The sequence below is a fragment of the Danio rerio genome, chromosome 3 (genome assembly GCF_049306965.1).
Source record: "Danio rerio strain Tuebingen ecotype United States chromosome 3, GRCz12tu, whole genome shotgun sequence".
NCBI classification, from domain to species: domain Eukaryota; kingdom Metazoa; phylum Chordata; class Actinopteri; order Cypriniformes; family Danionidae; genus Danio; species Danio rerio.
Window position 1 is genome coordinate 32734725 of NC_133178.1, and position 9741 is coordinate 32744465.

A 9741-nucleotide genomic window follows, 5' to 3' on the forward strand; every position below is an offset into this window, starting at 1 on the left:
TCGAGCTGTCTGAGTCAGTTATATCCCTTTTAACCTTAGTGTTAAAAACTCAGCATAAATCAAGAAATATAACAATACCACAGCCTGCTATCTGCTGTAAAAAGAAATGGGCATGTGAACTGATGGGAGAGAATATCCTCCGATCTGTGCTCATCTCTTGATCTTGTGCAGTAAGCTGTTCACTGTCTCCACCAGCACGCGTGTGATCAACCGTATGTGATGCGTTTAGCTTCAGTCCGGAAAAGCCCGGGGTCAAGAGCTCGAGCAGCACCAGCCTCCAGCCTCTAGGCTTCAGCCAACAGATCAACAGCGGCTGACAGAACAGTTTCTTGTATATCTCTGAACAAGCAGAGTAGAGAACAGACAAAGTGTGTGATATGTGAAATATGCAATGGCATTAATAGCTAAACATAGCTTTTCCAAATGCATTACATTTAGGGTTATGTCACGCAGCTTTCAAAAGCTTTGTATGTATACATTTGTTCATACAAATGATTTTGTCATAGCACATTTGGTCAGGAAACTGTTGTGTACCGAGTACCTCTTTAGATATATTCAACATATGCTTTCCCATGCAGGCCTGAGTAGGCTGATTTCTGTATAGTTCTACAAGTAAAGAGGGAACTGGTTAATGAACACAAACACAATTTGCTCGATGGTTTAATCTTTTACTATAGTCAGTCAGGCAAGAGCAGCAATCTTGACAAAAGCACCTCCAGTTGCCTTGGCAAGGTAGCTATCCATGGTTCTGAAACACTGAAAGCAGAATATTACTGGATCCTATTACTTCATAATAAATATACCAATACAAAGTTTCCCTAGGGCGGGGCGGTAGCACAGTGGGTAGGGATGTCACCTCACAGCAAGAAGGTCGCTGGTTCGAGCCTTGGCTGCGCCAGCTGGCATTTCTATGTAGAGTTTGCATGTTCTCCCTGTGTTAACATTTCCTCTGGGTGCTCCAGGTTCCCCCACAAGTCCAAAAATATGTGAATTGGGTAAGCTAAAATGTCCAGAGTATTTGTGTGAATAAGAGTGAATGGGTGTTTCCCAGTGATGGGTTGCAGCTGGAAGGGCATCTGCTGCATAAAACATATTCTGGATAAGATGGTGGTTCATTCCCCTTTGGCGTCCCCTGTAAAATAAAAGGACTAGGCCAAAAAAATAAATAAATGGATGAATGAAACTCTCCCTAAAATTATTTTTCTAGGTGTTACCAACACGTTAGTCTTAAGCCAGTGTGCTACAAAACACATACAATAGGCGCATATAGAAAACATTAAAATTCAAATCTTGTAACTTGTAGTTGCAGACTTTTGTCAACATGATCAACAATTTTTATGACATCTGATGAGATGAAAGTCTACTATGATCTTGTGATCAGTCAAATGCCCTCTAATATCTCAAGTGCTACAAGAAATCAGAAGTTGAAATCAGTCACTTGTTCGCATGTAACCAAACACTTATATAAGAAAATAAATGGTAGCCAACACATTGTTGGTTTGACCTCCTCTGTTCATTGGTCATAATAATGCAATGAGGGAAGGAACCCTTAAAAGCCAGGATGCTTAAACATGACGTGTTCGTTTAAATTTCAATTCATCTTTATTTCTATAATCCTTTCACAATGTAGATTGTGTCAAAGCAGCTTCACAGAAGATTATAGTAAATTGAAACAGTGTCAGTCCAGTCCAGTTTCAGAGTTGAAGTTCAGCTTAGTTCAGATCAGTGTGGTTTAATTTCCACTGCTGAGAGTTTAAACACTGAAGAGCAAATCCATTCATGCGCAGCTTCACAAATCCCGAAACATGCAAGCCAGTGGCGACAGCAGCAAGGAAAAAACTTCACCAATCAGTGAAAGGATAAAAAACCTCGAAAGAAACCAGGCTCAGGCTCGGGCATGACCAATTCTCCTATGGCCAAGCGTCTTGTGCAGAACTGCAGTCTAGGCGCCGGAGGCTGGAGAACGCTGGACATCTATCGTGGAGATGCTACAGGTGGGAGAGTTCACCAGCTGGTGTACAGGCTGACCCTTCAGGATCGATGGGAGGACTCGTCTGTTACTGGGGTCTTACAGGAATCAGACCCATGCTCTCCACTCCTTCATGACCACCAAAGCAGCTGCTCAGGATACAGACTGGTCCAAGATTATGGAAATCTCGGGAATAATAAATACAGAATAATATAAGCGCAGATGTCGTTCAAATTATGATGTCTTTTGGGAAGTGTTCCCGGCTCTGGTTGCTCTAAATAATGCGGACTAACAATCCTTTAGAGGATTTGGATTTCAAAAGCACTTGTTTTTTTATGTGCATGCTAATGCAAAGAGATGTGTCTTTAATCTAGTTTTAAACTGACAGAGTGTGTCTGCTTCTCGAACTGTGCTAGGAAGGCTGTTCCAGAGTTTAAGTGTCAGATAAAAGAAAGATCTATCGCCTACAGTTGATTGATATTCTAGGAATAATCAATTGTCTAGAATTGAGTGTAGAGGAGGTGATGGGCATTATTTGAAGTACATCTGAATATCCAGCCTGATCTCACAAGAAAACTTATTTTACGTTTTGCCAATTTAGTGACTAATTCGTACAAATTCGTACGAGTTCAGTGGTCTGAAATTGTACGATTTTAAAAAGGAGGCGGGGCACCTAACCTCACCCCTAAACCTAACCGTCACTGGGGAATGAGCAAATCGTACTAAAATGTACAAATTAGATCGTATGAATTAATACAAATTAGCCACTAAATGAAAAAGTAACGAATTGCTGTGAGATTGTGTTGGAATATCTGAAGTATTTATATCACATGTAAAACCAAAGAAAGGCTCTCATTTCCTTCAGTTCTGATTTTCATAACAAAAATGCATAACAATTGTTTACAAAAACGATGTAGGCAACAAACATGTTTTTGTAGAGAATCATGGAAATTAAGGAAAGTCTTATTGGCAATTTAAACTCATGTATGTAGTCCCTTGAAGTACAATAAATTTTTTTTTAAATGATTCAAGCATTTTTTACTATCTTTATAGTAACAACACACACTAATTATCACACTAATTCCAGCCTTCTGAGCTTTGGGTCATGACCGAAAGTACAAGATCTCGGATACAAGCGACCGAAATGAGTTTTCTTCACAGGGTGGCAGGGTGCACTCTTGTAAATAGGGTAAGGAGCTCTGTTGCCCAAGAGGAGCTTGAAGTAGAGCCGCTGCACCTCCACATCGAAGAAGTCAGCTGAGGTGGCTCGGGCATCTATTTCTGATGCCTCCAGGACACCTACCTAGGGAGGTGTTCCAGGCATGCCCCAACAGTAGGAGGTTTTGGGGAAGACCCAGGACATGCTGGAGGGACTACGTCTTTCAGCTGGCCTGGGAACGCCTCAGGATCCCCCCGGAGGAGCTGGAGGAAGTGTCTGTGGAGACGGTGGTCTGGGGTTTTCTCCTAGGACTCCTGCTTTTGCAACTCGGCCAGGAAAAACGGTTGAAAATGAATGTATAATTTCCAGCCTATTGTTAACCTACACATTTGCAATAACTGTTGTAGATCATTGTGTTAACAGATTACGAACTATACCTTGTTTACATGTAACACACTAGTCAAAGATCTTTGAATTGTTCCAAATAAACTAGTTTAAAAATAAGCTGGTTGGAGCCCTGGCTGGGTCAGTTGGCATTTCTGTGTGGAGTTTGCATTTTCTCCCAGTGTTCGCGTGGGTTTCCTCTGGGTGCTCCAGTTTCCCCCACAAGTTTAAAGAGTTTAATGCTGTATAGGTAAAATGAATAAGCTAAATTGACCATAGAGTTTGTGTGTGAGTGTATGGATGTTTTCCAGTGATGGGTTGCACCTGAAAGGGCATCCGTTGCGTAAAACATATGCTGGATAAGTTGGTGGTTCATTACCCTGTGGTGAACCCTGATTAATATAAGGGACTAAGCTGAAAAGAAAATGAATGAATGATCTTTTGACAGAAATACATGCAAATGAAATCAAAGCAAATTTAGTGACTCGGTATAGAAGCTATAGAAAAAAACTTGATCATCATCTTGTCTTAGCACGGACAGCTGTCTCTTGTTGAGTCTAAAGACTAAAAACAACAACATTAAAGGGTCACAAAGTTTTTTTAGCATTTAGACAAGAACAACAATGTAAAAAGTGTATAGCAAGTTAATTTGTTTGCCAACTAGGTTTATAACAGCATTAAAGTTTCTTGTTTTTATTAACTGCTGAAGCTTTTATCACAGTAAACATAATCATCATGATATAGACGCAAGCTGTAAAAATAGTTCAACAAACAAATGTTTCAAACTAATTAAATAGCAAAAGGATAAAGAAGTGCAACATTAAACACTTTACAATAACATCCTATTAGCAAAAAGGTTAACAGTTTAAAATCAACAGTGAGAAAAAGCCAGGTTTATTAGTTACCATGTTAATCATATATTTAAAAAAAATATATGATAATTTGATGGTATTAACTACATTTATTAAAACAACTATGATTTGTAGATTATGAATAAGATTAACACATTTTTAGGCATTTACTAAGAAATTAACATCACTTAAGATCATTTATGTAGTCGTTTTCATCATTTCATGTTAATGTACAATAAATAGTCTCAGAGAGTTCAATAAATATTTCAGTAGTCCACATTAACACATGAAAATGTATAAGCTATTAAGCTAAGCTATATAAACTATTAAGCTATATTAGTTAACATATCATCAAGCTTTTGGCACTGTTATGATTGCCACTGCAAACACAATCTGAATATACTTCAAAAGCACTCTAAAAAATTAAATACTAAATAATTATTCACTGTATTTTTTAAAGTGCCCACAATACCAATATCGTGAAAGTTTATTATCACGATATTAAATAGTTGAATAGCGGGCATATGTCTAATTTTGTTAATATATGCACATATGTGCATCGATTATGGAAGCGGTCACTGTGGTCGGTCTGTATGCTATGATGTGTGCCGTAGTCCTGTTGTGTCAGCCTTGTCACACAGCTGGGGTTCACAAGGCTTGTGCTTTTAAATGCCAGAGCCTCTCTCCTGCTGCCAAGCAGAAACACCCCTCCCTTAGTGCATTATTAAAGCATGCCACACTAATCTAACCCAGCAGCACACAATCCCTTAAAGAAAGAAAGAGAAGTCAATAAGAATAAGACATCTCACTACAGTGCTCTAAAAAAGGCAAATAAACTTGACATTAACCAAAATTGATTCAGACGACTTTGGTTCACCAGTGCTCAAATTCAAACAAAATGGGTTTCGAAAATTGCAATCAAATAAATGAACATTCAATAAAATACTCTGCTAAAATGTCACAACAAAAAGCAGAACAAGTCAGAAATGTCCATATGCATCAGTCTAAATGTGTGCATAATGGTGACAAATTGATGTTAAAAATGTGAACAGACACAGGGCTGATCATAAATTCTGAAGTAATGCTGCTGTGTATTTGCGGAAGAAGCTAAACTCAGTGACTCATAAAGCTGAATAATTCATAAACAGCATGTATGTCAGGTTCTCCACTCCTTATTTAACCTTTATTTACCAGATATAAATCATGCTGGTTAGTGGAACTTGACAACACAACATCTTAACCAGATGCAATAAACATAAAAAAGGGACTTTTTCTAGATTTGTTTTACAAAAATAGTATCCTTTACAATCAAAATACAACGTATACTTTTTGGCACTGGAAAGAGTTAAAAATAAACATACTGCCATGTAGTGATACTGAGACTGTGGGAGCGTAAAATGGGCCATCGTCCTTTGAGCAGAGTGTTTTATTTGGGGAAGAGCCTGATGTAGGTACAATACATTTTTAAACAGTGTAGAATTATTAAAAGCCCCAATGCATGACAACACTTCCGTTCATCTCTCTCTTCCTTGCATTTAACCGCTCTGCAAATATACTCATTACTAACAACAACAGGACTGAATTGGCTATATGCACAGCTAGTGTTTTTTAGCCAATAGTAAACTTCAAGTGAAAGGTTTATGTGATTATTTTCAATTTTATACGGTTCCTTTTACAGCATAAGTATGGTAATGTAATTAAAATACAATCAGTTAAATAGATCCAAACATTTATTTAGTTGCTCAAGCATAAAACATTATGATAGACCTTGTAAACTCTAGTGCCCTCAGGATCAGCAGGCTAGCGCAGAAACTCAATTAAAAATTCATTCATTCATTCATTTTTGGCTTTGTCCCATTTTTAATTTGGGGTCACCACAGCGGAATGAACTGCCAACTTATCCAGCATGTTTTTATGCAACGGATGCCCTTCCAGCCACAACCCATCTCTGGGAAACTCTCATTCACACTCATACACTATAGACAATTTAGCCTACCCAATTCACCTGTACCGCATGTCTTAGGACTGTGGGAGAACCGGAGCACCCGGAGGAAACCCACGCGAACGCAGAGAGAACATGCAAAATCCACACAGAAACGGCAACTGACCCAGCCGAGGCTCGAACCAGCGACCTTCTTGCTGTAAGGCGACAGTACTACCTACTGCCCCCACTGCGTCGCCTTCAATTGAAAATACTTGGGTAAAATAAATGTTCTGACTAATCTAATATATATGCACAAATATAAAATTGTATAGTTTAGTGATTTGCGAGGGGTGTTCTCGTATATGCTGAGCACAGTATATGTTCTGTAAAATGTACAAAATATTTAGATAAATGTCTCATGTTTTTTTGTTCACAAAATGAAAGACAGTGGAAACCTCTCTCATCTCCCTACGGTCCAGCAAGGAATTTAATTAATTTGTGAGTCAGTATTTACATTAAAATCAATTGAGCAACATAGAGTCACTTGACAAATGCTCATCGAGGCTTAAATGATTTCCTGTGTTCTTTAGATCAGCTGCTGTCAGTCACTAAACCAACTGAGAAAAGCTTTTGGAGCAGGACAGGCTTGGAGATAGGCATGGGACGATAACAGTTTTCAATGTATACCACGGATTGAAAAAGTCAAGGTATTAAAACCGTCAAAATTTTCTGTAATCCCATTTCTAAGGTATGTGTTAGATATTTTATTTACTTTTTTTTTCTGTTAGGGCAAAAGTATCTCCATTAGGAAAAATATACAAAGATGGCGTTTTAAATTGTAAAGAAATCTGTTTTTGAAACTAATGAAGACAGCAGAAGTCAATGATTTATTTGAATTATTTAGCCTGACATGTTTACTGCTCCAACATTTTTTTTAAAATCTTTTAAAAAATAAAATAAATTGTTTTCAAAGGGGGTAAAATGTGTGTTTTTTTAACCCAGACATTTAAATGAGCATATTTTAGAGCAGTAATCACAATAGCGTGATACTGTGAATTTTTTGTCCAAGGTTATCATAACATCAGAATCTTATACCGGCCCATGCCTACTTGGAGGGCAGCCAGACAGAGGCTTTAAAGTGAGATAAATATTTCGCTCTGTCACTCTGCATGTGTATGCATGTTAATGTTTAGCTTTACTGTTAATTTATCCTTGAGAATTGAGCCTTCTGTAAGCTCACGTGAGGCTTTTTCTTTGTCATGTGACCAAAGTTGCTGCGTCATAGTAGTCTCTGTTTATGATGTCATTGATAAATTTCTTTTTTTTTTTTTTTTAAATAAAAACAGCAGACAAAAAAAACATTTACATGTCATGTTATATTTCATTCCATGAAAGAGTAATTTCCTATTACATCATGGCTTCATTTCACAAAAAAATAGCACTGCACCAGTCACAAAAAGGGACGAAGCTTAGCTAAGGGTAAGTTAAAATTCCATGTGCTTAAGGCACATCAAAGTAGCTTTTAAAAGAGATATGAATTTTTAGACAACTAAATGGAAATTTCTATATAAGCATGTGACACTGTCACAAAAAATGGCACAATAATTGCACATTTTTTTTATTACAATCAGTATTATCGAAATATTTTAATTAATTACAAAAGCCTAAAAAGGACAAAAAAGTACTCTTAAATAAACAATCCACTTGAAAAAAAAGGCTCATTTTACAAGACTTATAAAAGTTAAACGGTTGTCCATTTAGAAAATGTCTTGTTCTGGTGACATCACTTTTAGCTTAGCTTAGCACAATCTATTAAATCAGATTAGACCATTTTGTTAGCATTTCAAGAGTTCACACTTGGATATTGCTTGACGCTATTAGCAGGTTTGGCATGCTGTCCCGGGAGAGAACCCTAAGCTCAGAGATAATTGAGATAATTCAGGGCTCCCGCATGGTCAATAACCATATAATGGGGTCTGAGATCAGGTGGGTCTCGAGAGCTTCCCCTAATAAAGGGAGGAAAAGGAGGAGATGGGATGGAAAGGGTGGTTCTTCCAAAACGAAGATAAATCGAGAGGCCTGTAACTATCAATCATATCACGTGCTCCTCTTGAAATGAGTGTAAAACTTCACTTTACTAATAAATAAATAAAAATAAAAAGTTTTGATAATTTTCCTGTTTAAATCCTAAGTCTTCAGTCGTTAAATTGTAATAAGGCTGATGGAAAATGAAAAGTTACTATTTTATAGGACAATATTTATAGGAGCTATACTCTCATTCTGGCGAAATAGTCAAGAAATTCTGTTGCTGTACAATGGTGCACCAGGCGGAAATAGTGAGATCGCTTTTCATACGCGACCCCAAAACCCAAATGTGAGCCCAAATGTGTTAGCTCACATTGCTAGTTTTGTGATAAACAACTGATCTGTGCATGTCATTAAGAAAAAAAAAAGTTTCCCCTTCAAATCTATAATTGAAATCTGAAGATGCACTACCCGTTTCAGTTAATTTGTTAGATTTAGAATATTGTAGGAAATGGGCGTGGCTAACATATTTAACCACGCTGCTCCAACTGTCAGTTTTACAGCAAACAGAAGGAGGTGAGGTGGTGTCGGTTAGGTTGTAATAAATCTTCCCAAACCTTTTCCCCAATCTTTCTGAATGAAATGCCTACCTTCCATCCATTCAGCTCGTAGTAGAAAAAAACAAGCCACGCCCACTGGTGTATCCTTTGATATGAACTGCATCACAATACAAAAAAATTACATTCATAGTTTCCAGTTCACGGTTCATTTTCAAACAAATAAATCATCCTGTACACACACAAACACACACACACACACACACACACACACAGTATAGTGCCAAACATTAAGCTAAAGTATGCTCTAGTCTAGAAAAATAAAGAAGCAAAAATATAGTAATTTTTGACACCCTTAATTTCCCACAATAACATATTGTGCATATTCATACTGCAATACATTGTAATATTATATACCAAAACATGTCTACACTAGTCACAACTACAGAAAATGTCACAACTGAGCTGATGTGTAATCATGTACTGATAATGTGCTACAGGGACACAAATAAAGTGTTCGCCGAGGATCTGTTCTAGGTTACCTCAGGCTTTGCAATCTTCAAATCTTTGCCGTAGTGGATACAGCGTGGATATACTGCACATTCCCCAGAGCCATGTATCAGCACTCAACATCTTACTGCCTGTAAATCTCACTTACTTACAGACTGTTTAATGCCCTCTTACTGCCACAAACAGCACTGCCTGACCATTACAATTACAAATAATTACCATCATTACGGTCTTGTGGGCTAATTGATGAGAGAAACCAGTCAATGTGGTTTGTGTGTGTGTGTGTGTGTGTGTGTGTGTGTGTGTGTGTGTGTGGAGAAAGTGAATAGAGACACAGAGGGGGAGGGGGAAGTGGGAGAGAG

The 9741-nt window shown here is 37.7% G+C and overlaps 1 protein-coding gene across 48 annotated transcripts in view; it reads right to left on the reverse strand.

Annotated features, from left to right (window-relative positions):
* The window catches only part of cacna1aa (calcium channel, voltage-dependent, P/Q type, alpha 1A subunit, a), a 156211-nt gene that overhangs the window by 144189 nt on the left and 2281 nt on the right, over window positions 1-9741 (reverse strand). The gene's annotated exons all lie outside the window — the stretch shown is intronic.